Genomic DNA, 24,223 nt, shown 5'->3' on the forward strand with positions numbered 1-24,223 from the left:
AGATTATAAGACATTACATATATTACAGACATTACAGAGGAAACTCATATTCTTTCCTCTACTTCTTTACAAAAATTTCACCATCTATAAATGGAGGAAAATATCAAAGCCAGAGAATTAATAATCATATAATGTGCCTGTGTATTTATGTGTGTGTATGTGTCATTACAACTGTAGATTCATGTAATAGCTATCACAATCAAAACCCACATAGTCTCCACAAAGACTTCCCTCATAATTACACATTTGTTGTCATATGCACTCTCTTCCTCCTGGCCATCCCTAACACTTGATGACTAGCAGACTTGTAGTTTTTGTATTTTTCAAGTTTTATGAATGGAATAGTTCAGTAAGAGAGCTCATAAGATTGACTTTTCTCACTTGGCTTCATGCTGAATAGATAATGAAAAAGAGAAAAAGTTGGGAATAGAACCCAACAAAGGAATGAACAGTTTTTATTAATTCTCTCATTTAAGCCCACAAATGAGGATTTGTCTGTTTTCTCTTAATGAAAAAGTTTTCGCTTAATGAAAAAGTTTTAATATATCAATTGTATCATTTTTATGGTCAAAATTCTATTTGTTTTACAGTTAATAATTTGTTTACATTTAACTTTTATAAATAAGATAATTTAGAAACTACATGAGAATTAATAACATTTTTTGAAGAACTATATTAAGAACATTGAATGAAAAAGTAAATATTAACATTGTATGGACTGTGTAAGAATTAGCTTTTTGTTCCAACTTATGATTATGCTCTAATGATTTGCCGTTTATTTTGTGTAACATCATAAATGATCTGTTTTGTTGTCCATAAACAGAGAAACGATTTGATGTGATGATGGGAAAGAATATAATTTAGCAATCAACATTCAAATTTATTTAAAATTACGTTCCCAGACATAGAGAAATATTAAAAAGAAATTAAGGACTTCTCTCCATTAGAATTTTAGTTAGAACCACTTCATTAAATGACAGCTTCAAAGTAAATAGGCAGCAATTACTTGTCTCCACTAATCACATTGGCTGGTGAAATTGTTTCTTCCCTTCCTCATGCTCAGTTAGTGCCGCAAGATAATGTTGTCTATAAGATTATGTTTGAGACTGACAAACATGAAGAAGCAAATAAACGGTCCTAATTGCCAATAACATTTACATCTAAAACATTCCGATGTGCAAACCAGCTGAAAATCTCAATAGCTTAGAAGGATTTTTGTTCCATTGTACTATTTACTCGTGTATGTATTTATTTACCTATTGCTGTATGAGAATATGCTTGTGCATGCTAAGATTTTATGTGTGTGTTTATGAAGATCACCCCGTTCCTTTCAGAAAGGCACTGAAGCAACTCTGTAGTGTGAGAGACCCTGTACACACGGCGCTGCACACACATATAACTTGCTCTTAGGAGACATCTGCTTAAGGGAATAGAACCCAACAAAGGAATGAACAGTTTTTATTAATTCTCTCATATAAGCCCACAAATGAGGATTTGTCTGTTTTCTCTATATAAAGGCATCATAATATGCCCATATAGATGATAAACATATATGATAAATATGACATATATATGACATATATGATAAACATATATGATGTATAATATACATGATAATTAACAAAGACAACTATAATTTAAATATTTTAAAAAGGTTTTATTATGGATAATTTCATAGTAATGTCAAGTTTTTAGTTTTCAAAATAGAAACAAAGATATGAGTTCAGAGTGGGGGTAACACAAAATCAAAGCCAGAAGACGGCCTCTGTGAACACAAGAATTCCTTTTGTATTTCAATATAAACACAAAAGCACCACCATCATCAACAACAACAAAAACTAAGAGTGCTGTCTTTGTTCACAAATGAACCCATTCTCACTTTTGTAAACAGGCATTTGTGTGTGTGTGTGCTACCTTCATTAAAATACAATCTGTTCAGACAAGGGAGAGGGTTTTCCTCTTCTATTGGACTTATTTTTTTTGTTGGTTTTTTTGGTTTTTTTGGTTTTTCTCCGGAACCGGGAACCGAACTCACGACCTTGCGCTTGCCAGGCAGGCGCTTTTGCCACTGAGCTAAATCCCCAGCCCCTATTGGACTTATTTTTAATGCAGTCTTTCACCTTACCTTATCAATAAATCTGAATCATTCTCATATATACTTAAACCATATCTAGTCACTAACTTGCTACTCCATAAACATCCATTCAGCTATTATATATAGCTTGATATATGTATATATCAAGCAGATATATATATCAGATATATACGTGAAAATGAATTCTTATAAGTGTTAGAGAGTTTTTCTGATTTTAGAATGGCAGAGTAAAACTGTTATTATAGATGAACTGAGAGTTGTTCTGATTTTAGGATGGCAGAGTAAAATTGTTGTTATAGATGAACTGAGGAAGAATGACAAAGCATAAGAAGACCCAAAAATTAGAACCAAAAGTGGTTACCCATAAAACTAAGTCCAAATGCCTCATTTTACAGGTGAAGAAAAAGAGGTTTAAACTTCTGTGACAGCTAGAATGTGTCTTGAAATGGCAACTCTTTGAATGTCTTGACAGCTGACTTTTAGAGGGTTGTTGCAAAGAATAAACGAGCTGAAATATATGAAGACTGATGGAAAGACCTCAGTAGATATCTGGTAAGAAGTCTACTATAGTGAAAATGAAATGAATTTGGAAGAAAACATACTTGAGGCAAAAATTCCCTCTCTTTCTAATGTGGTTTTAAATTACCATTGCTTTGTCTAATTTTACTGTCTTTAATCATTTAAATAATGGTTAGGGTAATAGCGCTAATATTTCATGATCTATTACCCAATGCAAATTTATCATTTTATTAACACCTGTCATTTCATAGATTTATCATATTATTAATCCTTTAATATTGGATAGATTTTTAAAGAGAAGACTTTCTCTCTGGGATAGAATAAAATCTTGATAAATAGTTTGAATTTGAAGATAATATTTCTAGTTGTATGGCTAAGAGAGAGTTAGGTTCTATAGATGACTTTGATTTTCAAGACTTTAATGACAAATTTAATGACTTTGATCTTTCTGGTCTGAGTGCAAAGGAAAGAGAGAAGCCAACAGCACATGCATTGAAAGTCTATTGATGGCATTAATAACAAACCTCATAGGAAAGTTGCAGTGGGCCTTGCTTATGTTTCTCTGTGATGACAGTCTTTTCTACTATCTAAACACTTAGTATGAATAGCTTTCGGTTTATTTTAATAGAAACTAAATAAACAGGAGAGCTTTATACTTGGGTTCTCTTGGAAATGTACTGACATCTTAGTGGGAAAGTTCCACCTCTACAGAGCAAGGCACTGGAGTTTCAAGTCAATTGTGCTTATAACTCAAAGGACAGGAAGTCCTCAGTTGCCATCTCAAGCGCACTTGGTGTGGAGATTTAGTGAGATAAGGAGCACAGTCATGGGGATATTGGCCTGCAGAGAATGACAGCCTCTTCTCTTGGGCCTCTCGCCTTGATCAGTTGCATTCTGCCGATCAGACTGGGGATAGAATATGACCCCACTAGGCAGGTTCAGACAGATATGTTTTCCTATCAACTATTCAATTTGATCTGAAAGACTATAGCATTCACACCTCAATGTATCACTGTAGCTCATATGTACGTATGGTTAATAGTGTAGACATGGTCTGAAATCTGGAAAAGATGAGGGAAAGTCAGGCAGCCAAGCTGAGAAGATGAAGTGTACTCACAAAAAAGTTAATTTTATTTCAATTAAACATGGTTATATTTCTTACTGGAATTATTTCTTTCTTTGCACAAACAATATTAGCTAAATTAAGATATCAGTATCTATCTGAAGTCCTGGGGACAGGAAATATCGAGTGGTTTACTAGAACACTAGTAATAGAAGCCATCCTGATCATCTTTTACTTTTTGGTTCTTAGAACCATTTTTTCTAGTGTTGGAAGAAACAACTGTATTCATTGTTTACAGGACAATAATAATGTACAAACTCCTTTTTCATCTTGTAGGACAGCACTACACACTCACAACTGTTCTCCCAAATGGTCTCATAACTGGGCCTTAACAGTCCTTTGAAATTGTATAAGTGAAGCTCCTACTCTGGATAGTAGGATTTCAGGTAGACCTGGGAAGCATATTTTCTTCACTTGTTTTACAGACTAATGAGATCCGCAGACAAAAGTACCACCGTGTGGCATTTCATAATCATGAATAAAGCAATGGATAGTGTGGATGGAAGAAGTCATGTGAACAAGGCAGGTATATCCACATTGAGTAAGTTTATATTACAGTGATAAAGAAACCCCCATCCCAAAGTGTAAGGAGTCCTGTGTAATCACCATGTCCCCAGTGGCTTGTCAGTCTGTTAAGGAACAGCCATATTAAGAATATAGCCTTAATTTTTACTCTTGCCTGCTGGAAATACAGCAGGGGCTGTGGTCACATACAGATTGTTAAGGGAACTACCCTAATGCAGAGACTGGGCATAACTTTAAAGAATCGTCACTAGGAGTATTTTTTTTCCATGAACCGTGGAAGGAGGCTGAGTTATTACACTCAAAACTGATTTCATGGTCTATGTCTATTAAGACCCTTTGCTTTAGGGTCTTAGGCCAAGCAGTGATAAATCTGCATGAAGATTTTTTTAAACCTGTAAATTGTCCTGGGGACTTAGCACAAGGATCAGTTCAAAATAGATGGGAAATTACAAGAGGAGAACAGGTGCTGTAAGATTTTGAGCCAAATTCACATGAGAATTACCTGTGCTCCCTGACAGGAGACTTGTTTAAGACTTGTTTAACTCTGCTTCAGACTGGAGTGTTGCTGTTCACATCCAATTTTATGACTTGGTGCTTGAGGTAGCAACTAGTTCACAGACAGGCAGACCAGGTAACATGTGCGCACGATATTCTGGGTCAGGCACTGAGTTTCTAACAGAGCCCTGGAGCATGCCAGGAGCTGACTTCAAAATGGAAGTTATTTGTGTAAGGAAGATCTAGCCATAATAAAGCACACTATGACTCTGCCTCATGCTTCTCCTATCAGGCATGCCCAGGGCTTCAGCAGCCTCCCAGTCTAATAGACATTTAGACATTTAGGACACTGTTGCATCTGCTAGTTTTAAGGCCTAAGAATGAAAATAGCTTCTACCATGCCTGCATCAGCCTTAGAAACTTTTCTTCCTCTGGTTCTGTATTATTTTCTGTTTCGATGTAACATATTACCACAAATTTAGCAAGGATTAAAAATGCAAAAAATATTACCTTATTCATCTAAAGTCAGAAATCCAAGATGGGTCTTGCTGAGCTAAAATCAAAGTACTGTTAGAGCTGCTGCATCCTTTTTCCTGGAAACTCTAGTTGAGAATCCACTTTTTTGCATTTACCAGTTGATAGAAACTACCCACATTTCTCATTGGGAATTCCCTGCCCACTTATTATTCCTCTATCTTCAAATCCAGAGGACAGATCTATGGAGAACCATTACTAGGTCCAGTGTCCAAGCTACCTAGTAAGTGATTCATAGCAGCATATTCAATGGAATACCCATTGCTTTCCAAATGTAAAGGCAGTAGACACTGTATCTTTTTCTATGTCATAGAAATGCGATACAACGCAAGTTTTCCTTCAGTTTTGAGGCAATATCTGGGTGTTCCTCATTTCTACAGGACTCCCAGAACCTTGTGAGTGTAACAGCTCTCTGAATTTTTATCAACTATACCTCTTCCCTCATACTTACATATATCTCATCATTACATTTAGGATATTTGATGCTACTGCCCACCACATTTGATTATAATGAGTTAATGAACATTCTGGGCCAGGAAAACATCTTGAAGGATGCCATGATCAAGTGCCCTGAACAATAGGGTACAGAAGATAATCAGAGATTTATTGCACACTTGAAATAAAAGAATGAAATTTCACCACAGTGAAGGTGGCTTAATACTTACACTTTGGTTGGAGAGGTGCTCCACAGATCCAAATCTGCTCACTTAATAAAAATGGTTATGTTAATTTGCACTAGCCAAAGGCTCACACCAGAAACAACAGCTGAAATTTATGCCACCACCTACTCAAGTTTAAAGAAGTTTGTTACTTTTTTTCTTTTTTTTTAATTTTAAAAATAAAAGGAGGAAAACATTAACAGACAGACAACCTTTTACAAAATGCAAAAGAACAGTACAGACAATACAGAGTTACAAACAAAGTGGTAGGAAATTAACAATGCTTGTTGTATTACATATTGATATCTTCAAAGAAGTTACTTTCTTTGGCCTCTATTTTCAGACCAAAAAGGCAAATATGTAAAGGTGTTTCTTTCAATATTCTGATAGTTTTTCCTTTTTCAGGGCAAAGCAGAAAAGAGGAGCATTTTGATTAATAGGATTAAGTATAAGGATACAGAATTGTTTATCCTTATTAAAATTGCAAAAACAAACGTAATAACACATTTCTGGGGAAAGACAAATTAACATTACTTTTACTTGGAAAAGACACATTAACAGATCATCTGGTTCTAATTCTGGTGCAATTGTGCTAAATATTTATTATATGATTTCTGGAAATACTCTTTCTGATGAGTGGACCATAGAGGTTTTTGTCTTTCAGAAGTAGTATCCGCTCAGATTCAGTGTCCAGTAATTTCCCTCAAACTTGAATACTTCTCTTTTCTCTGTGAAGTAATGCAGGGTAAATGTCTCTAAGTCCCTTTAGGAAAGGTCAAGAGGGAGATTTATATGAACACTACTGGCCAGTTCCGAAGTTCCTTTATGCACAGGCTGCAGATATGAGAACTGCTTAAACATAGGTGCTAAGGGAGAATTTCCATTTAATGACTTGGGTTGGACGCAATGTGTTTCTCCACGTATGTTTGATCCTGAGACACATTCTAATTATGGTTCTAGAGGAAAAATAGGGTGAAGAAAAACAAGATGATCTGTGGATCTTAAAGGCATTGGTCACTTTGTGAGATACCTTCTTCAAATGGGGTAAGAAAGGATTTGTTTTCTTACTCAAGGAAGAAAGTAGTAGGAAATACATTGGAATTTATAGGTTCAAAGTTCACCAATTTATCTAAGTCAGCCAACATGTCCCCATGTAATTCTCTGTTACATATTCATTTTTTTAGTTTTATAATTTATTTTAAAATTAAAATCTATTTTTACATTAAAAACATACAAATTATATGTATTAATAGTATACAATGTTTGATATATCCTTACATTTTTAATGTGTAAAAAATGGTTAACTTACCTATCACATCAACTATTTGACATTTCGTCAGGGTGAAAAAATTCAAAATTCTTTCTTTTAAGTGTTGAGATATACAGTCTGTGTCTTGGTTACTTTTCTCTTGTTGCTGGGACAAAATACTTGACCCCAAAAATTAAGGAAGGAAAGGTTTATTTCTCTAACAGTTTGTGGAGGTTTTAGTCCATACTTGGCAGATTACAAGGCACAGTGGCACATGGCAGAGGGCTACAGCTCATGGCGGCAGAGCACAGCAAAGCAACAAGCACAAAAGGGAGGAGTGGCAACAAGCAGCCTCTTCCTCTCCCTTACATATGCAAACTATCCATCCCAGGGAGGTGTAGCTCTTACACCCATAATCAATCAAACTCTAAAAGCCTGCCCCATGACCGCATGAGGCTTTGAGGGGGCACTCAGACACAAACCATAACAGTCTGTAACTGTTTTCCAGAGTTACCCTTCTGTACAACAATGCACCAGAATATATCTTACTCCTATCAAACTACACACCAGCCTCTCCCCATTCCTCCTGCCCACTTTACCTAGTCTTTAGTAACCATCAGTGTACTTTCAAACTCTATGAGGTCAGTTTCATACATTCCCATTATGACTGAAATCACACAGTACTTGTCTTTCAGTGCCTGGCTCACTCTAGTTAACATAACAATCCCCAGGTCCACCCATGTTGTCACAGACGACAGCACTTTCTTCTTTTCTATGGCTTAATAGTATTCATTTTAATTATCTATTTATCACTTATAGACACTTCAAATGTTTCCATTTGTTGGCCTGTGAATAGTGTTGCAATAAATGTGGGAGTACAGTTGTGTCTTCAACAACTTATTTCATTTCCTTCACATATGTACATCCCATAGTAAGATTGCTGCATGGAACAGTAGTTTTAGTTTTAATTTTTTGAGTCACTTCTGTACTGTTTTCCATAATAACTCTACTAATCTACATTCTCACTGATACTATACAAGAGTTCCCTTTCTCCATAACCTCTCCAGCACTTGTTGTTGTTTGTCTTTTGAATAATAGCTATTCTAACTGATATGAAGGATTATCTCATTGTGGTTTTGGTTTGCATTTCCCCAGTGATTAGCAGTGTTGACTTGTTTCCATATAGTTTGACCACTGGTGTATCTTATTTTGAGAAATGTCTATTTAAGCCTCTTGCTCACTTTTAAACTGGATTATTTTATTTTTGTTTATTACAAATTTTGAATTCCTAATATGCTCTGAATATTAACCTTTTGTCAGGTATACAGTCTGGATATGGTGTTCCTTTAGGTCTTCTGGTCTTAAGTGCAATTTAATTCTTCTGTTCATTGATCTTCTGTTTGAATGATTTCTTTCTTTGTTAATGTCTTTCCAGAAATTCTAGCCAGTCTTGTAGTCTACTTTATCTGCTACTTCCTTTTTTTGGCTTTAATCACTTGGTATTTCACCATTAGATGACAATTTATATTCAGGTTTGACACAGTCTACTCTACTTTTGGTGTTCTGTCACTGTTTCAACATTACAGTGTGAACAAATCCCAGATTTGTCCTAAAATTGGAGTTGCTCAGTGTTAACTGGGGGAATGCCTAAGAAAGGTAGTCCATTCTTTCAAGTTTCTGCCTGGAGCAAAAGAAAGGCAATTATGGGTACATGCGCCCCTGTCTATGGGCCACCAATGACTCGGACCTTAAGTTTTTGCCTTGCTGTTCCACAGGCTCCATCTGTGAACATCACCCTGGGCATTTAAGACCTTGCTCGGTTTCACCAGTCCAGCACTGAGTTCCAAGGCAAAGTACTGCACTAAGTATTGTGTTTTACTCCCAGGGAGCAGAGCTTGGGTTCACACTAAACTGCCCACTGTTGAGGGAGTGAAGGAAAACCCTTGGTCACCTAGTTGCTGTTTAGCTGGGTTGCACCTAATTCTCACAGCTACAAGGATTTTCACAAGCTCCAGTGAACTAAAAGCCACGCAACATTTGACAGTAATGAAGGTGAAGCAGAGCTGCATTCTCTGATAATGGATGAGGAGTAGCAGAGATAGTGTGTTGGCAACCAAGGCTGATGATAAGCTGATCAAGCTTAAATCACTGAGCCGTGGAGATCTATATAAGATGGAGGTAAATGTGCCTAGCCCAGTGCAAGACCACAAATGATTCAGGTCAAAGCTCAAATGTGTTCCATTGCCATGATGGAGATGTCTGCCTATTGCCAGGGAAGTTCTCGAGGCTCTGTCTGTGCCTCACCATTGCAATATTCCTGCTTCATCTTCCCAGAGTGTTGGGATTACTGGCATGCAGCATCACATCAGCAGTAAGCATGCTTTGTTTTAAAAATCTACTTGGGGATATAAAACCATGAGTTAGGTGCAGTGGCACATGTTATGGTTCATTCAGTAATGTGTTTTCCTTTTTACTTATCCTTCATGATGTTAGAAATAATATGGTATCCTTAAAATTAATCTATGTGTCACAATGCTTTCTTAAGACATTTCCTCAAAAATCGACTCCTAGTCATGATTCTGGAGAATCCTGGTAAACTGAAGTGTACATGGGGCTAAGGAAATAGAAATTCAGTGCCTCCTGAGGTTTACCACTCCAACAGGAATGTTTTGCTGATGCAAGAGATTTTTCTCATGGTTTCAGTGATATATAGCATCTCCAATATTGATCATCCATTGATTCATTCATTTAATAAATATTTATTAAGCATTCAATGGGTACCAGGTTCTAATATAGCAGAGCAATAGAATGTAGTATGTAACACTTTACAGACTGCTTTGGAATATTTTCCTTGTCTGTATAAATGTTTGAATCTTAGTTGATTTTTATTGAAGTTTGTCTCCATCTGGAATTTCTATTTTTCTTTATAGGGAACAAAATGTCCTATGGCATATCACCTAACAACTGCACTTAGTAAATGATGAAGGAAAATTTCTATTAATGAGTAGAGGAGAAAAAAATATGATGATGAGGAGGAAGAGGAGGAAGGAGAGAAGTTGGAGACACTTAAAAACTATTAAATAAACAAGGAGCATTATTAAACAACATAAGCAGACTATATATATATTTGCTCCCAGAAGTAAAAGATATTTAATTCAGAACTATAAATTGAGGGATCTGTTCTGTAGCTGAATGTTTATATTAGTAAACCTGGTTCCGCCATGACTTCCCTAGAAAAATCTCTTCATCTTTGACCTATTTAAATGTACCCAAACATTGGCATTTTTAATTAGACACCAAGATGATTACTGCAAAGGCAGTTCACTATTTTTTGTGTCATACTTATTTTGTCCTTTATGTTCTTCTGGAACCACTAGAGTACAAATTATTATAGTGTTTCTATATTTAAAATAGCATCTCCCTACCACTCTGTTTGTAACTCTGTAATGTCTGTACTGATCCTTTGCTATTTTGTAAAATGTTGTCGGTCTGTTAGTATTTTCCTCCTTTTATTTCTAAAATTAAAAAAAAAATAGCATCTCCCTAGAAGAGGGGGGAAACTAATCTACCACCAAAACTATTTCATGGGTCTAGTAAAAATTTTCACTGAGAATTTAAGTAGATCATATTTTAAGGGCTTTAAAGAAAAAAATCATTTAAATACACACTACTAGGAATTCAGTAAAATGTACTTTTTTTTTTTTTTTTTACAGAATTAGAAATTACTAGCATTCTCTAACTAAAGTTGAAGAATTTATGGCTTATTTTGTCATTTTGAATGGATTTCCATTGCACAAAAGCACTAAGAAAACACTAAAATTTTTTTTTGTTGTTGTTGTTTTTCCAGAACTGGGAATTGAACTCACAACTTTACGCTTGCCAGGCAGGTGCTGTGCTGCTGAGCTAAATCCCCAGCCCAACACTTAAATTTAGATAAAGACATTGAAGCTCCACAGGACTTCTCACAAGGTTCAAGTAGATCAGGACGGTAATTCACAAATCAGGAGTCCACTCAAGGTCTGAGCTCTTTAGTAAAGGACTTATGTAAGTTCCTCTGCATTAGTATTTTTAACTTTTGATGCACTCACTCAAAAGAAATGATGGGATTGAGGTAGGTGTTCCGTCTTAATTCTGTCTCTTCCTTGGTTATACACTATGTAGCTCATTTGTACTGTGGGCTTTCAGAGAAGTGGATTTTTCCTTGATTTCTCAATGAGCAAGTCTGAATTCCAATCACATGTCAGACATAAGAAATCCACATTCTTTCAAATATTTCTGGTGATTCCCGGAAATTGTGCTTATATGACTTGCTTGTTACTTGTCAGCTCTTGTGCCACATTCTTGGTTTGGGCCGGCTCCTCCTTTATCATTCTGGCCATCTCTCCACCACCTCCTCGCATTCCCCCAGCCTTTCTGGCCCACCGCACCTCAAAATGTAGGTGGAGGCTTTATTTCTACAATAAGAGGGAAGAGAGAGCCATCGTAATAGTAGATAATAAACTTCATGAAAGATTCAGAGCTAGGAAAATAGAATAGAATAGGAAGCCTCTTTTTCAAAATTTATTAATCATACACTGTCTCTTGGAATTCTAAACTAATGACCCAGTTTTTCTTTAAATTTAGTCTACATCCTGGGTGCTGGCTCTCACTCTGTCTTGGAAAATTATTTTCTTTGAGGTCTTTTTCAGTATTCCCCACCCTGGCCTGTCCATCCACTCTGCATTCTCCACACTTTTCTGCAACAAAAATGAGAAAAGAAAAAGAAAAAAAAAAAAGCATAACACGGGCAGCAATAACAACAACAAAAATCAAACTTGCAAAATAAACCAGCCAAAAATCCCACACAGAACACTTCCTGCTTCTGGAGTTCTGTTCAAAGTTAAAAGTATTTTACATTAAAATAATCTGTCCATACCACCAAGAACAAATCTGAACTTTATTATGCAAAGCAGCTAATTATGTTTATCTACGTTGTCTCATTCCTATTCCGTCTCACGTTTGGCTTTTCACAATAAAAAAGCTATAACTCTTTCTTGAAAAAAGCTATTTTCTACCTAAAAATAGTATACAGTATCTCAAATATGGAAATGATTGGAAATTTCTTTTAAAATAACAGCGTTTCTGGGCAGCTCGAATGAATAATGCATGCTCTTTCCTTTAACTCAGAATACACCTGGAACGACGCAGAGAGACAGATACAGCACAGTGAGTGCTGCATTTTGAGTGAGCCAGAGTCTGGATTGCTTCACATACTTTCAGAACTCAAAGGAATGTTCCACACTGGCTGTTCATTAGAATCACCTGAGGACCTACAAAACAGCCCCAGTACTTAGGCTCTGGGCCAGAACTATAAATCAAATCTCTGAGGCTGGGACCCCAGCACCAATAGTTTAAAACTCGCTAGGTGACCTCAAAATGCAGCCAAATTTGAGAGCTACTGCCTTTGAGAATACTGTCACATCTACTAGTTAGTGGTGGAGAGTGACGCTGTTAACAGCACCTTAAAAACTATTTCAAAAGTAATTCAGGAATGAGGACGGTGGAGGAACTTTGCCTATCCTGTTCTTCAGGAAGAGTAGGAAATAGTTTTTAAACAGTATGTATTCATCTATGGAGTTTATGATAGGAATGCATAAGAATTAAGTAACCTATCAAAGACAGGTAGTAAAGGACTGAAAGTGGGTGGGAAGGAGATGTAATTTGTTGTTAACTGATTCTTTTTCTGAATCATGTCAGCTCTGCAGGATTATTTGAAAAAATATCCTCTCATTAGTTTTGGTTTATTTTGTGGGGGAAGTCATAATCACTTGATCTTCGATATCAGTTCTCGAAGACAGGCCATTTCTATTAACTTGTCATTTCTTTTGATTTGTAAAGGTCTGAAATAAAATTTTAGCTTAGGAATGAGCTTCTCTGACAACTGAATTCATATCCTAATTATCAGATGGACTTTGTAAGTAACATATGTTAGAAATAGAAATAGAACTAGAACTAGAATTGTCTTTAGCACAATATTTTTAACATATAACATTACCTTAAAATAATTGTTTCTCTACCTTCTTTTCATTCCTAAAACTTGATCAGTCTGTGTAAATATCTAGTCAGTTCATATTTAAGTCCTTAAATTATCTCTCAACACTGGCTTAATAATTTCTCATTATGGTTATTACATATAAATGGAACAAAATAAAAAGACTGACAAGATTAATGTATCATGAAGTCTTAGTCTCACTACCTGTAGGAAGAAGTATTAATTAAATCATTGGGAAGCAGAGTTATTCTCACATTTTATAATGAATGTAAAATGAAAATAGTGCCAAGAAGGAAAAGAATGTATTCAATAAAATATTGTATTCAATCTTTTTGTCACTGTTTCATGACTAGGATTGTATTCAATAAGCTCATGGTTAATAGCTAATAATAGTATAATTGTTGATTTTATATAAGAATAGGCTTCAAACAAGAGAGGAGGTTTTTGTTAAGGTTTGGGAGTGGATGGGTTTAAGGGTTTTTGTATAAATCTGGCAGATGGAGATGTGAACCATAAACATTATCAGTCAGTTGTCCTGACTGAAAAGAAAAAGGGGAATCACGAGAAATGCTAAACAGAAGAGTAACTGAGGAAAAATTATGGCAACATAAAACTGTAATATGTGTGTGGGTCAAGAAGAATTAGTGTTAACCTGAAGGTCTGCCACTTAGTTCTACAGCATTGGATAAATTGTTTATGCTCCTGTAACACAATTTCCTCCTCTATAAAATCAGGGTAAAATAAATCTCACTTTATGCAAGTTAGTATAAGTTTAAATGAGATTATATCTAAAGTATTGTCTATTTCTACCTACTTATTTTCTATGTAATAGACTTATGTCAATGCCTACTGAACACTCATTATTAGCTATTTATGTATGGCGATGCGTTTAAGGTTGGGTACAATGAAGCAAGCTATGTCTATAATGAGCTTCTTAACAACATGGAGCACTAATCTTTGAGATACCTATAAGACATTATAATGCATGTAAAAGCGTATAATGTATATTAAATTTGAGAGTAATATGTGACAAGCTGTTTTACCATTTTGGTGCAGGGTGGTGCTCAGGTTATTGTTTGACATTCAAAGTGCGGCTTGGGCGTCTAGTTCTCTTGTTTCTCTCTCTCTCTCTCTCTCTCTCTCTCTCTCTCTCTTTCTTTTTCTTTCTCTCTTGACCTTTGTGTTGAGTGAAGAATTCATATGTGGGAACAATGCTTATTGTCTGCTTGCAAAATAGCCTACATTGGAATCAGATACCAGAACCACATAAGATCTGTAGAAAATAACAGGAAAGAAGGAAGACTGTTTGAACAGTGTTTTTTCATTTTAAATCACCCCCAGTTATAAATGATGTTTGGAAGCCTTTACAATCCTGTCCTTTTGTGTTGTCTATACCCACTGGACTGAAAGAATAAGTCAAACTTATGTTTAACCCAGAACGTAATTCAAAATTTCAGTATTTCTAGAAAAGAATTTAGATGTGTTCTATTAGCACAGTTGTATCAAAGTTTCTTTTTCTGTAATGTGTATATGGCCTCCATGCTTCTTGCATCCGGCAGGCTTCAAAGTCCATAGAATGGAAGGGAGAAATGAAAGAAAACAAATGTGCTACCTGTGAGGTTGTTAAATACTGACCCTTTGATGAGAAAAATACATTATGAATCATTAGTAATTTTTGCAAAGTAGAAGGTTTTCTGGTATGAAAATACTGTCATGTATAATATAGTAATAAGAAAATATTTTAATAATTCCAAGCTAGTAAAAGTTCTCCCATCTAAATTTCAGTTTTAGTTCCAAAAATAAACTAATAAAAATCACAGGAAATAGGACAGGAGACATTATGCAACAAATGTTGGAAACTGGAAGAAAGTAAACAAATAGAAATTGACTAAGCAAAAAGGAGAAAGTTGAATCTTAAACCTCAGTAAAGAGCGTGAAGAGCTGAGCAAACACAAATTTGAGTTTTCCTTTGTCTCAGGAATTAGGTTCTGTGGAAGTAGTACAAAGGATGAGAGGCAAAAATAAGGTGAATAGGTGACAAGTTATTCATAGGTGGGAGCCTCAAGGCCTCTCCCAGGAGAGGAAAAAGAAGTTTGTATATCCTGGAGATGAAGTCTCTGTACATGAAGTCTCTGTACATGAAGTCTCTGTACAAGGAGATACCATACACAGGTACAGGCGTGTGCTGCAGGTGGAAGCAGTGTGTACAAAAACAAACGTAAAACTAAGAAAAATGAACTAGAATTCCTCAGTATTTTTATCAGTAAAAAAGATATAAGTAAATAATTTGGAATTCAAATAGACACACATTTTCCCACAGATTCTCTGGAAATTTGGAAGGCAATGGTACAGTGCTTTTCAACTCTGAAAAGCAATTATTTTTAACCTAGGGTATGATAGTCAGACATTGCTATAAATTGCTAGGATAGAACAAAAAGAGAGAGAGACTTGCATCTCTCAGCCACAGTTTGAGAATCGGCCACTACAGGAAGTGCTCTATTCAACAAAGGAACGAGCAAAGGAACACTTCCTTAGAAAGAGAAGGCCATGGAATAGAGGAAACACTAACTGAAGGAGAAAGGTGAGAAGAACGCTAGAGAGTTCAGAAAGAAGTGGAAAGTAGGACAGTGCTCAACACTCAGGTGGGAACGAGTCAATGGGATGTGGGAGAAGTACCAAGGAGCAAAATCCGAAAGATTATCTGATACATCAGACAACTGGAGAGCAGATTTGGACAACTGCAAAGAGTTTGTGATAAGTAGAAAGGTAACCGAACTTCCAAACAAGATAATCAGTACCTCCAGAGAACATAAAATGTGCAGGAAATTAATGTTCCATTTTGAGTTAAGAAGCAACAAGCTGTATTTATGGTATAGAGCTTAAGGCTTCAATGCAACATGATTTGCCGTGGGACTGAAAATGATTAATGTCAAGATGAGAAGGGAGGAGGAAAAGACCCGTGCACTGCGTGTGCATACACATGGGGCCAACTTTGAACAAAATTTTTAGAAACATTTGAGTCTTTAATCCATCTGGAATTTAAACATGTATTTGTAGCTCTGATAAAAACAAACAAAACAAAACAAAAGACAAAAAACCAGGAGAAAAAGAGTTTCTGTAGTTATTGAAATAAATCAGGGATGATATCTTTATGGCTTGGACACTGACAGCAGAACTGGGGAAGTATAGATGAAGTTGATATAGAGAAAAGGAGTAGAGACTTGTTAAAAATACCCTTTAGATTTCTATATGAACAACAACGTGCTAACATGAGAGGGAGAACCAGAAAATAAAGCATGCAAGTGTCCTTAGCTGGAAATAAGGTGGGTATACTGAGCTACAACTCTGTTTAAGGTTCTCAGACTCAGAGAAAATTCTAAGGTGGAGATAAAAATAAAGATGTACTTCATAAATTATTACTTCAGCACCTGGAATGGTGCACATGAACAGCCAATTACCTGAAAAGCTAAAATGAAAACAATCTTCCACTTCCTCTGGCATGTGGCCTCCTACTTTTCATTGTAAGCTGTATTTATATTCTACCTGGTCTACCTGAACCTCTAGGCTCTTTCTGAGAGTCCGGTTGCTTGAGGTCCTCACGGTGATGATTTTGGTGACCTTGTGATGCACTCCTATTGTCTGCTCCATAAGAAGACATTAGATATTGAAACATTTTTACTTTGCAGATTAAACTAACATGTTTTTATCTTAGGAGTCTGATGCATTATAGATTTAAAGAAAAATCTCTTTTCTCTTTTCCTAGGTTTAACTAGATTTTCTACCCACCAGTAGCAAAGATCTAAAGAAAAATGCTTGTGTGATGGGATAATGGAAACTGTTAAAATGACCCTAAAAACTGCAAATTAATTCCTGATGAGAATTTGCACTAAAAAGTGATGAGAATACAAAAGTAAATCTTAACAACTCTTAACATTTAAACTTTGTATGGAGGAGAAGCAGAAACATTGTGAAATAGTTGCTAAAGGAAAAGAAAATGAAAGGATTAGGGTCACTGTAGCTAAGAGGAAACAGTGTTCCCAGGACGAGACATTAAATACTTGGAAAGCTGATGGAACACTATTCTGATAAGAATCACTAAGAAGGTACACTGGTCTTGACAAAATTGGTTAATGGATGGTCATTTTTAATGCCAGTTCGGTGGAGAAGAAGAAATAATGGTATACTCGAAAAGTTGTTTTGATGAAATTTTTGTCTTCTGAATCTCTCTTTAGACATTTCTCAATATTTTTACAATAACTAGTCAATTCTTTACCCATCCAGGAGTCACAGTTAATATTTAATTTACAATAAGCAATGGTGTCTTTTACATATGAGTTTTTCTGTTCTTGAAATTGAAGATAAATCACTTACTCTGCCTTCATTTCAAATATACACACATATGCAAGTACAGACATGATAGACAATTATTGAAGCAATTGTTTTCAGAAAGCTAAATTTCCATACCTTTTTATCAGATAAATTTGCTTTATTTACATCTTTTTTTTTCTTTTGTTTTTGTTTTTTTTCTGGTACCAGGAATTGAACTCACGGCCTTGCACTTGCCAGCCAGACACTGTGCCACTGAGCTGAATCCCCAGCCCCTTTATTTACATCTTGATAATGAAATATTTGTTTTGTTGTATGTTACTGAATACAGTACAGCAAATACACTTTTAGTTTAAGAAATTTGCTAGGAGAAAACAGTATACCATTATTAAATTTGCAGTATCTTACTAGTCATTAAACCATCCGTTTATGCAAGAACTTTTACCCTAAGCTATCAAGTTTTATGCATGTAATAGCCCTACAAACACAAAATAGAAATTTGTTGATGAATTGAATTAGAGGAAAATTCGGTGGAATTATTATTGAACTGGGAAAGGCCACTGCATAATACTTTCATTTGTAAATCAACAATGGCAGAACCAACTCATTAGGATCTGGAAGTATTCAGGTCACGTTGCTTTTAGGATCATTTAAGATCCTTTATTTGAGTAGTCTTAGCCTCTGTTAAAAGTGTTTAGTCTCCGCCTGTGTACACTGGAGGGATGCTTAGCAACCATGTGGTTGTAATATTTCTGAAGCTCTTGAGTCACTTTCAGTGAATATCAATTCAAACAGTGCTGGTTTTAAGGCTGATTTACAGTTTTGCATTTAGGGCAAAACTAACACAAGCGTTTCTGGGCTGAAGGAAGTTTTCCCAGTCCTTTCTCTCTCATTTTTCTACCTATCATTCCTCCTATAAATACTGAGGCAAAAGTAAGTACCCATTACACGCCATCTTTTTGTGTTGCACCTGCTCCAGGGTTTGAGAGAACTGCTATTCTATTCTGTATGGAGCATGCTCTGCAATATTTTATCCAGTTCTTCCAGCTGACTCAGTGGAGTCGAGGACTCACCTATTTATGTGTGGTCCTTACTTGAGCACTACCACTTCAGGCTTGGTCACTTTAGCATACAATAAACATAAGGACCTTGGAAAAATAAGTGACCTAATGCTAAAATTTTGTTCAAGTGTGGCTACATAATTGAGGAGTAGGTAATGTATTTTTAGTTACAGATGATGAGATGGAAGAAAAAGTTTTGATGTGGTTATATCAGTTATAACTGTGGGCTAAATACCTCTAGATCTTTATTAAATGTGTGCTAAGAGGAAGGGACTGGAGCAGAAAAGCAAAAGTAGCATGAGATAATGAAAGGGGCACATATTTATCCACATTGCTCACGACCTTAGTGTGATGTTGGACAAATTGCTTCTCTGACCCGAACTTTCACCAATAAAGTGACATTAAGTGATTCAAAGAAGATATTCAGACAGTGTCTTTGAATCTTCATTCCTATGCTCTAGACCAGGCACAGAAGTGGGCTCTGAGTATGTGTTTCATGTGTTACTCATAGTGATTATGATGGCTCATTGATGTAGGTCTAAAGAACAAATGCTCAAAAATAGCTCTCCATGTTGATTCAATAGAGAATTATATGGCTGATGTCCAATAGCTCCTAGTTGAACCTTTGTATACATATGCAGCAAGATTGGTAACTTGCTTTACCTTGTGGAATAATATTTTCAATTACTCTCCATGTAGCTAATGTTAATATAAGGTAAATGATGCTAACTTTCTTCCAAAGTCTTTACTTTTCCAAAAATGTCACTGAATTTTAGTAGTCAGAAGTAAAAAGAGAAATACTTTCTAAAAAATATTAAAACTTTGGGATTAAATAGCAAATAAATGATTAAGTAAAAATGCTTTTACAGAATCACAGTAAGTATAATGTTGAGACACAGGAAGAATTTTAATAAGAACTTGAATGGATGAATCTCTCTTTGTAATGTGGTAACATACGTAGTGCTATTGAAAAATGTGTACAATTCCATTTTTAAAAAGGCCTATTTAGTTTCATGAAATTTATGAAGATATGTGTATGTTCAGTTTTGACATTAGTGCAGAATACTTTTTAGAGCACTTTAAAAGATGATGAGCTGTAGCTATTGAAATATGTTACAGTTGCAACATAACATCCTCTGCTGGAAAGCTGTTGTCTTAAGAGCTCTCACGCTGTGTTGCTAATAACAGGATCTTAAACAGAGCTATTACCTCCGCTCTATAAATCACAATTGTTTTTAATCAAAGAACATTAAAATGTGCTAGTTACCACTGAGGGAATATTCAGTTAAAAATGAGATTATTTGGTTTTAAAAGGAGCAATCTTACACAGATTTAGAATAGACACACAGGTAAATTAAGGAGTCATTGCCCTTTGTAGATAAAGATTTGGATCAAAAATTATATTAGGGAAAGGTTAATTCCATTAGCAAGGGTAAAATAGAATGGAACTACCTTTATAGAAGTAGGAGAATGCACAATCCAACACAAATTATCACTGTCTTTGAGTATGGAAATATACTTCTATGTACTTTACAAAGTTTAGTTCTGTAGCCCAGAAACCTGGGGAAGAAAACAGTATTATCATATTACTAGCTCCATCTCTGGAGAATTATAGGATCTGCTAAACTTTTCAATTAACTGAACTTCTCTTTTAAAATTTCCACATATTACATACAACCCCTGGTACTGGTGATTGTATGTTCATTGTTCATTAATTGTAAAAACACACACAACCAAAAACAGTCTATTGTCAACTCAGAAACTCTTATAAAGGAATCTTAAAATTCAGTAATATTTACATATAAAAATGTTATGCATGTATATGAGATATAGATGTGAGACATTGATTTATTTTAATCTCTAGGCAATTTCTGGTACTTCTTTAAATTTGAAGGTCTCAGGAGTGCAGAATCCTTACACATTTTTAATGCAGTGGTTCCCAGTCTTTCCAAAGTGGAATGAAATTCTATATGGATATATTTATATGTAGGAATATATTTATATGTATGTATATATTTATACATATGTATAAATTAGTACATACTTGTATATATTTCTCTCTCTATATATATACATCATCCTAAAAAGAGCTAATGATTACATCAATAATTTAAAGCACCTGCTTACATATCTCACCAATATTTTAGGCTATGTACAACTTCTAGTTCAGTAGGTAGAATTCCATGCACTTCCTTTGGCTAAAGAAAACACCTAAAAATACAGCATTTGAAACTAATTTTGTAACATATTGAATCTGCTATAATTTTAGGAGTCAAGCATGCCTTTTTTTATTTTTATAAAGAGATTTAAGACCTACCTTACAATTGTAGTTACAACCCATATGAAAACCACTAATGTTTCCACTGATGTAGATATCTACAGATGTAAGGTGCCTGGACTGGTTGCAACCCAGCTTCTAAAGCATCTATGAATTAGATGTGATTATATTAAACAAAATACAAATATGACTCTTCATAAGTACATGAATAAAATCCCAGTATGCAGGCAAGACCCAAAACATTCAGTTGCATCTAATTGCCTTAAGTTAAAAAACATGGGCATGAACTACAAAGACATGCTCACTGAACAGCTATTGCTTAGAGGGCATTTAGGAAAAGACATATGCTCATGTAGCAGCAGTTCAATTCTCAGCATGCTGCCATAATTACATGCTTCAATGTATGTGCTTAATGACAAGAGAAAGCAAGCCCCCACTGCCTCAGAGAACATGTGTCTACTGGCCCAATGATGCACACTTCCCTACATTTTAAATTTTGATTGATTTCAGAAGAAGATGGTATCTTCCAAAAACATGTTCCCATGAACTGAATCCTTATTCATATTTAGTGTACCCTTTATTTACAAAAACAATCCATACTTATTTTTTGTCAGGAGATATTTCAGTGGATTATATGTCTATTAGCATTTAGGGCTATAAGCACTAAATTGATATATGATTATGTAACATTACTTCTTCAGTGGGATCTACAATGAGGAAACCATCAAAGGAAAAGGGTAAAGATTAAATTCTGAGACAAGTGTGTATCACTGGTAGCGCTCCACTTCATTTCCATTGCCCATTTAACATAGCTGAAATTCTTATTATAGAAGTTCAGTATTTTTAAGCCTGGGGGTTTTTCATCTTTTGCTTCATAAATGCTCTTATTAAAGCATCTAAAGTTATTCACTTTTTGTTACTGAGCTGAAATTTATTGTTAAACTCATCAAACTTAGCTTCAAGTCATCTCTCTTTTTTGTCTTCCAAAATTTTCCTAATTTTCATGAAAAACTGTGCATTTTTTTTCACAAGAACAGCTTCACGTCCCCCAACCTAAGTCAGAACCTACTTATACGGTTTATTTATTTATTTTTTATCTATTTATTTATTTTTTGGTTTTTCTCCGGTACCGGGAACCGAACTCACGACCTTGCGCTTGCCAGGCACGCGCTTTGCCGCTGAGCTAAATCCCCAGCCCTACTCATACGGTTTAATATGGTAGGCTTTTTAAAGGTGCTGTATTTATATAGGCCCCAAGTTTTTGAGATTAAAAAGATAAACTTGTTTATACTGAATTTCATGTATATGGCAATAAGGAGAAAAAATATTCTCAAGTTTTAAATCAAAGATTTCTGCTTTTATATATTGATATCTCGGTAGACTGAATTCATGTGGAAGCCCTTTGAATCTCTCCTTGCTGTTCTATGTGGCATGGCTGACATTATATTTGTCCAACATTTGCAAAAATAAAACATTCTTACCAATTAAAACAGGCCAGGACCTGAAGGACTCGCTGCTGAATTCTATGAAACCTTGAAGGATATTATATCACCAATACTCCTCAAGCTCTTCAGTGAAAATTGAATGGGACAGAGTGCTTGTGAACTCATTTATAGAAGCCAGCATTACTCTGATCACAAATCTAGATAAAGACTCGCCGAAAAAAGAAAACATCCAGACAAACCAATCTCCTAAATTAAGTTAGATGCAAATATCCTCAATAAAATATTGTAAATAGAATGCAACACATCATTTAAAACATCAAACATCATGACCAAGTAGGTTCCACCCCAGAGTAGTGAGGACGGTACAATAAATGCAAATCAATAAATGTAATATGCCACCTAAAGAGAAGCCATGACAAAACCACACAGTCATTTCCATAGATGCAGAAAAGGTTTTTTACAAAATCCAACATTCCCTTATAATAAGAAGCCTGAAGAAAATAAGTATAGAAGGACCATACCTGAATTTGATAAACAGTATTTATGACAAGCTAATGGTCAATATCATATTAAATGGGGAAAAACTGAAGGCATTCACTCTAAACACAGGAACAAGACAAGAATCAGACAAAGATGCCTACTACCACCACTATTATTCAATATAGTACTTGAAATATTAGCCAGAACAATCAAACAAGAAAAAGAAATACATCTAGGAAAGGAACAGCTGAAATTGTCAGTAGTTGCTGATGACATGATACTCTACATTGAAGACCCACAGAATTCCACCAAAAAACCTCTCAGAATTAATAACCAGTTTTAGCAATATGGCAAAATACAAAACCCATACACAAAAATCAATAACATTTGTGTAAACCAATAATGAACTAAATGAGAAAGAAATTATGAGAATAATACCATTCACAGTGGATCAAGAAAAATTAAATACCTAGGAATTAACCTAACAAGGAAGTGAAAGACCTCTACAGAGAAAATTATAGTAGTGTGAGAAAGGAAATTGAGGGGAACATCAGAAAATCGAAAGACATTCCCTGCTCCTGGATAGGCAGAATCAGTATTGTCCAAATTGTCATACTTCACAGTCCCAATTAATGTATCAATGGCATTCTTCACAGCTCTAGAGAAAAAATTCCTAAAATTCATATGTAACCAGAAGTGACCATAAGAGCCAAAGAAATTTCAGGTAGCAAGAGCAGAGCAGGAGGCATCACAACACCTGACTTCATTCTATCTACAAAGCAACAGTGAAAAAAACGGTATGGTACTGACCCAGAAACAGATGTGGATGAATGCAGTGGAGTAGAAGATACAGAAACATCCCCAGACACATTTAGCTATTTGATCTTTGACAAAGGTACCAAAAGCATATGTTGGAGCAAAGATGTCTTAGTCAACAAATGGTACTGGGAAAACAATATCTGTGTGCAAAAGATTGAAGTTGAACCAATCTCTCTCTCTATCTGCTAATCTAAAATCAAGATGGATCAAAGATCTTAACATTTAAGCACAAATATTGGGCCTCTTGGAGAATAAAGCAGATAAAACACTTGAAATTATAGGTATAGGCAAAGACTTTCTAATCAGAACTTTAAAAAATAACAGTAAGTATCAACAATTGGGATTTCATTAAGCTAAAAATCTTCTACACAGCAAAGAAATCAGTTAATAGAATGAAGAGAAAACCTCCAGAATGTGAAAAAATTACTAGTTGTTCCTCAGACAGGGACTAATATTTAGAACACAGAAAGAATTAAAAAAATTAGAGGACTGAAAATAAAAGATCCAATCAAGAAATGGGCAAGTGAGAGGCTAGGGATTTAGCTCAGTGGCACAGAGCCTGCCTGGCAAGTGCAAGACCATGA

Source organism: Chinchilla lanigera, unplaced genomic scaffold (assembly GCF_000276665.1).
Source record: "Chinchilla lanigera isolate Chin_1 unplaced genomic scaffold, ChiLan1.0 scaffold00006, whole genome shotgun sequence".
NCBI lineage: Eukaryota > Metazoa > Chordata > Mammalia > Rodentia > Chinchillidae > Chinchilla > Chinchilla lanigera.